Here is a 6,000-nt window from a genome sequence, read left to right as displayed (position 1 = left end):
TGTCGAAACCAGGACAGTGACCTCCTCCAACACTTCTACATTCCTCTGCAAAGAAACCTGGCATCCTATGACCATTAGAAGGGGGACCAGCAGGTTAGTTCAGGAGCCCCACCAGGCCAGCTCTGCTTCAGGACATCCTATCACCCTGCGCGCGGGATGGGTAGAGGACAGGCGGGCACTGGAGCTGGCTGCCCTGCTCCCCCCTACCCATCACACTGCCCAAAGTGAGAGGAAGCCCGGTGAGACCGGAAGTTCGACATTTGCCCTCCTTACATTAGTAGCACACCCATCGCTGCGTTTAAGACAAAAACCGCATTTATTGAGAGCACAGTAGGGTGTGGCACTTTCAAGCCGCCTCACAGGCTCCTCACAACAACCCTGTGAGGTAGGTGCAGAGCCGATTTCACAGACGCGACGTCGAAGCACCGCCGTCCCCTAAGTCCCAGGGCTGGTGAGGGGTGGGCGGGGGTCAAGCGGCGTGCCTGACCCTCAGATCAGTGAAGTCCATCAGCCAAGGGGTGGGCGGTTACTGCAGGGGGAGCTGAGGAGGGCACACCCCCTCCTCGCAGGGGGCAGCCCAGGTCCAGAGTCTTTGGGTCCAGCCTGTCTCGTGGGAATGTGCAGGGCGTCCCCGTGGCTGTGGAGGCTGAGAGAGACACAGGTGCAGATGAAGGCCACCTGCTTGCGGTCGCACTGCTAACAAGACTTCTCATGCAGACAGGCAGGCCGGGAGCGAGGACAGGAGGAGCCCGAGAGCTCGGCCGTCGCGGGAAAGGCCCCACCGCCAGCAGTCATGCGGGGCAAAGGGAGCACCCCGCCACCAGCTCCTGCCTGTCTACCGAGTACCCTCTAACCTCTGGAGTCCTGCACATCACGGGCTCCTCTACCCACAGGCTTGCAGAAGCACGACCCTGGTCATGGCACCCTCTCGTGGTGCTCACCCCATAACAGAATCTAGAACGCTTGGCCTTTCTCGAGACTCCCCAGGGCTCCTGTCGGACCCATTCGCAATGAAACGTGCCTATTTCTAAAATACCTGCCTCATCCTCCTCTGGGGGTTTCTAGAAATTCTCCCTGAGCCTCTCATTTTGGCCTCCGCCCCTCTTCCCCAAACCTGTTAAATCTCTGTATTTAAAACAAATGTTCCCTCCCTCACGGTCTCCCCAGAGCTGCCCTTCAGGGACCTTGAGGTCCCCCGGGAAGCTGACGGACCCAGCCTCTACCCTCACAACAAAGCTGGGAGGCAAGCTTCCTGGTGACCCACAGCTGAGGGAAAAGGAGGCCGAGGGTCCGAGAGGAGGAGACTTGTCCAACCACCACAGTTAGCTCCGTGGCCCTGGGGTCTGCAGGATTCTAATTTCTGTAACACTGGCTTATCCAACGGACAAAGTTCCATCACATGGCACCCAAAACAAGACTCCTGGTTTTGGATCAACATACCTCACACAAAAGTCCTCAAGATGCGGCCGTTAACAGGTCAACCAGGAGCAAAAGCTGATCTCTGAGCAACGCTGTAAACACCCGCCGCTCGCATGTGGTGGGAATGCCGTTATCTGACCTGCGCCCACCCGTCCATCCATTCCGCAAGAGCAGAGCACCACCCGACCCTGGCCTGGCACTGCCGGCCTGTGAGCCCCCATGTGGCCATTGAGGAGTGGGACGCTGGGGAAGGGGGACATGCAATGTCTTTGGTAGCTGCTGCCTGATGTTTTGGGGGGAGGGCTCTGCTAGAAGAAGCAGATGCAAGTACAGCCCGCAGGCCAGACACAGGGTAGACAAGACACAGCTGAGCACTGCCAACCTTTCACTGAGGACGTGAACGTGCACCCGGGGGTCCAGGGCATTGCTCAAAGAGGCCCCGCCCCCGTATGAAAGTTCCGACCTAAACTCCTATCAAATCTCAGCACACCACACAAACGGAGCGCTCTGCCCCACCAACCTGCCTGGACCACACTTCCTCCTGGTGTCCTTTCGTCCTGCCCCTCCCCACCCCCAGGGGCATGCGGACCGCCCGTTACAAAGCCTGCTTACAGGAACCCTCCAAACAGGCCTGCGAGGTGGGTGCTAGGTTCTCCCCCAGGCGAGAGACCCCAGCTGCCAGTTAAGTTTCATCCCCACGCGTTTGTCCAGCTCCAAGGTACCAGCTTTGCCCAGTCTACCTAGTCTCCGAAGCAACGAGTAAAAGACCGAATTCCAGTGGCGCCCTCAAGACCCCCACCTTGCCCCACGCTGGCAGCAGTGGGCTAAAGAGGGGTCCGCCAGGCCTGGGACCCGCATGGATGCCGGGGGCTGCCTCCGGGGTTCGCAAAGTGCCGTGTGCCTGGGACACCCTGGTTCGCTGATGAGTCGCTCCATGCAGACCCCTCACAGGGCAGGATCCTTGTCATCCACACGAGCAATCATCTCCCCCAATTTTCTCTAAGTAGAGCTGAGCATTAACTAATCTCGAATGGGGCGGGGATGGCTCTCAGACCCCCTCCGCGGCGCCAGACCAAGGTGCGCTAATGACTTGAAAGCCCGTTGGCGGAAGCAGCAGCCGCGCACCTCAGACCCTGCTGCCACTCAGGCCTCTTGAGGATATGGGCTGTGATTTCTGAGCACGCAGGGAACACAGTTTACTGATTACCAATCAACCTAGTTTTGTAAGGAACCAAGTTGGAGGAGATAATCAAACTTTCAACAGAACTCTGACTTGAGAGTGGCAGCTGAATCGAGGGCCTCGCCTGGTGACGGGCACACAAACAGGGCCCCTTGCAAACAGGTTCAGCTCCCCTTTCTCAAGGAGGCATCAGAACGCGACCTTGGGAGCGCGCCCGAGCACAGCACTAGCTGGGTTTTTTTTAAAATATGTTAATTGTGAGTGAAGGAATAAAGCGAGGAAGGGATGGGTCACAACCATGGTCGTCTGGGGGACAGAGCTGGGGGTGGAAGGCAAAGGTCATGGCAGGGACCATGCACCACCAGGCAGGGCGGCCTAGGAAGGATGTCTCTGTTGACGGGCGGGGGTCTGGCAAGGACCCCAACCCTGGATTCGTCACTGTGTGTGATGAATGGAAAGCACTGTGGGCGATGGTGGTAGATGACATTCATCTGGGACATGCTCATGGCAGTGACTCTGGAGGAAGAAGCTACAAACACAGACGTTCGCTGTTTGACCACAGCCCGTGGCACTACACACCTGCCCAAAGGAAAAAGTTTGCTTTCTGGAAAGGGAGAAGCCAAGCACCAGGTCAAGGAACATCGGACAAGGGCACGGACAGACGGACAGAAGGATCAAGCTGGAAATCATCACCGACCTCCCTCGCCTTAATGCTGGGATCAACTAATGGGTGAAAAATTCCGATGCAGGAACATGGCACTCTGTGCTATAGCAGAAATGCCAGTGGGAAAAAGAGGCCCTCTGCTGAGAAAGCGGGGGCAAGGTCTCCTTGGGTACTGTGCTGTCCCCAAAGGCCATGATGACCTTTGAGCCCTGGCTAACTTTGAGCTGGGGCATGAGAGGAAGCTCAAGAAGAGCTTGGAGTCCCGTCTGTTCCTTGAATAGTGGAATCAATTGGCCCAGTTGAGACAAATGGAAGAGGATTCTCCAACAGCCCTGGTCCAACAAGTCCCATTAATCAGTGAAAACCCCAAAGACCACCATAAGGTCCTCATGTTTACTCACACGTCACAGGACCTGACTTGGTGGCTGGGAGGTGGGAGAAGGTGATCTACAGAGCTAGCTTCCTCCAGGTGAAACGGGGGTGTGGGAGAGGGGCAGGCGACAGTGCTGGTGGGCATGGTTGGGCATGGCTGTCTGAACCTTAGAGGGTCAAAGAGATATTCCTATCCCACAAGAGTTGCAGAGGGTGAGTTTACACATCACAAATACATGGTCCAGCCCAGAGGACTCAACCTTAAATGTCAGACTGTCAAATGGAAGATGTCATTTCTACCACACGAGCCCAACACACCTGAAAGGCCATCTGGGCCAAAACCATTCCCATTATTTGAATCTCCTTAAAACTAACCACATTCAGTGTCTAGTGGTCTGCCCCTTGAATGCCTCCAGTAATAGAGGGCTCACTCCCTTCCAAGGAAGTCCATTTTATCCTTGGGAAGCCATGACCCAGTGGATTTGGGCAAACAGTTTATAGAAGATAAAATATAATCTGTTAACAAACATATGTGAACATGTTCAACCTTCATTAGTGACCAAAGCAATGCAAGTTAACATGACAAATACTTTTTAACAGAGATAATCTGGCAATATCTTAACAAATGCTAATACATTGCTGGACATTATAAAATGCTGAAAACCTTCTGAAATTAGTATTTATACAAGAATCCCTGGCCTTTCATTCAAGAAGCTCAACCCTAGGAAATGCATTTCTTCATTCACACATCCATTAATCCATTCTTCCATTCTTTCATCCATTAGCCAATCATTCCTTCACTCACTGCACCTTCGTCCATCCTTACATCATCTCATCCTTCAGTCAACGACTCACACAACTTATTCATATACTCATCCATCTATATATCCTCATTCATTAGCCAATCACTGACCACTCACTACATCTTCATCCTTCTCTGTCCTCTTATCCACCAATGATTCATACACTCAACTAAACCTTCATCCATCCTTCCATTCTCTCACCATCAACCATCAACCAATCATTTATTCACTCACTACACATTCATCTATTCTTCCATCCTCTCATCTATAAACCACAGACTGACCACTCACTACATCCTTTCTCCCCTGCAAATTGGATTATCCTCTCATCCATCAGGAACCACTGACCCACTCGATAGATTTTCTTCCATCCCTGCATCCCCCAATTCATCAGCCAACCAATCACCCACTCACCCTATCTTCATCCATCCTTCCAACCCCTCATCCATGAGCAAACCACTCCCTATGCATTTATCCTCCTTTATTCCTCTTGACAGCCAACTCAAATCTACACTCACATCTTCATTCATCCCTCCATCCTCTCATCCATTAGCCAGTCATTATTTCACTCACTACCTCGTCATTCATCACTCTATCATCTCATCCATCAGCCAACAACTCACCCACTTACTATATCTTCATCTATCCTTCCTCTTCTCACCCATGAGCCAACCACTCACTCACTCATTACATCGTCATCCCCCTTCTATCCTCTCATCCATCAGCCAACCATCACCCAGTCACTATTTCATCCAATCTTCCATCCTCATATTATAGAGCCAACCACTCAACCACACACTGCCTCTTCGTCCATCCTTCCATCTTCTCATCCATCAGCCAAACACTGACTGACACTCACATCTTCATTCATCCCTCCAATGTCTCGTGCATAAGGCAACCATTCACACACTCATTCACAACTTCATCCATCCTATCATCCTTCCATCCTCTTATCAATTAGCCAAGCATTGACCACTCACTATATCTTCATCCATCCCTCCATCCTCTCATCCATCTGCCAGCCATTCACCCACACACTACATCTACATCCATTCATCCATCCTCTCATCCATCTCCCAACCACTCAATCATCATTCAGATCTTCTTTACATTTGCATACTACCTTCCTTTCATCCATCAGCAAATAATTCATTCAATCACAACACCTTCTACATCCTTTCATCCTTCATCCTCTCATCCTTTAACCAGTCACTGACCACTTATTACATCTTTATCCATCCCTCCATAATTTCATCCATAGCCAATCATTCATTTACTCGCTACACCTTTATGCATCCTTCCATCTTCTCATCCATTAGCCAATTACTCACCCACTATTCACATCTTCATCCATTCTTTGATGTGTCCACCCTCTCTCCAATGGCCAATCACTACATATTCATCCATCCCTCCATCCTCTCATCCATCAGTCAATCATTCATTCACTACACCTTCATCCATATTTCCATCACCTGATTCATCAGCCAATCAAAAATCCACCCACTTTATCTTCATCCATCCTTCCATCCTCTCATCCATTAGCCAATCACTGACCATTTACT

General features: G+C 51.6%; 1 long non-coding RNA gene across 2 annotated transcripts in view; it reads right to left on the bottom strand.

The window, feature by feature from the left end:
- Positions 1 to 317: 317 nt before the first annotated feature.
- Positions 318 to 6,000, bottom strand: part of LOC118617412 — a 31,270-nt gene continuing 25,587 nt past the window's right edge. For both annotated transcript variants that reach the window (XR_004956827.1, XR_004956828.1), the window contains one exon: positions 318 to 646. This is a non-coding gene — a long non-coding RNA (uncharacterized LOC118617412). The remainder of the gene's footprint in view (positions 647 to 6,000) is intronic.

This window comes from Molossus molossus, unplaced genomic scaffold (genome assembly GCF_014108415.1).
Source record: "Molossus molossus isolate mMolMol1 unplaced genomic scaffold, mMolMol1.p scaffold_m16_p_1, whole genome shotgun sequence".
NCBI lineage: Eukaryota > Metazoa > Chordata > Mammalia > Chiroptera > Molossidae > Molossus > Molossus molossus.
Note: the sequence above shows the minus strand (reverse complement) of the source record. Positions and strands in the feature narration are given on the sequence as shown.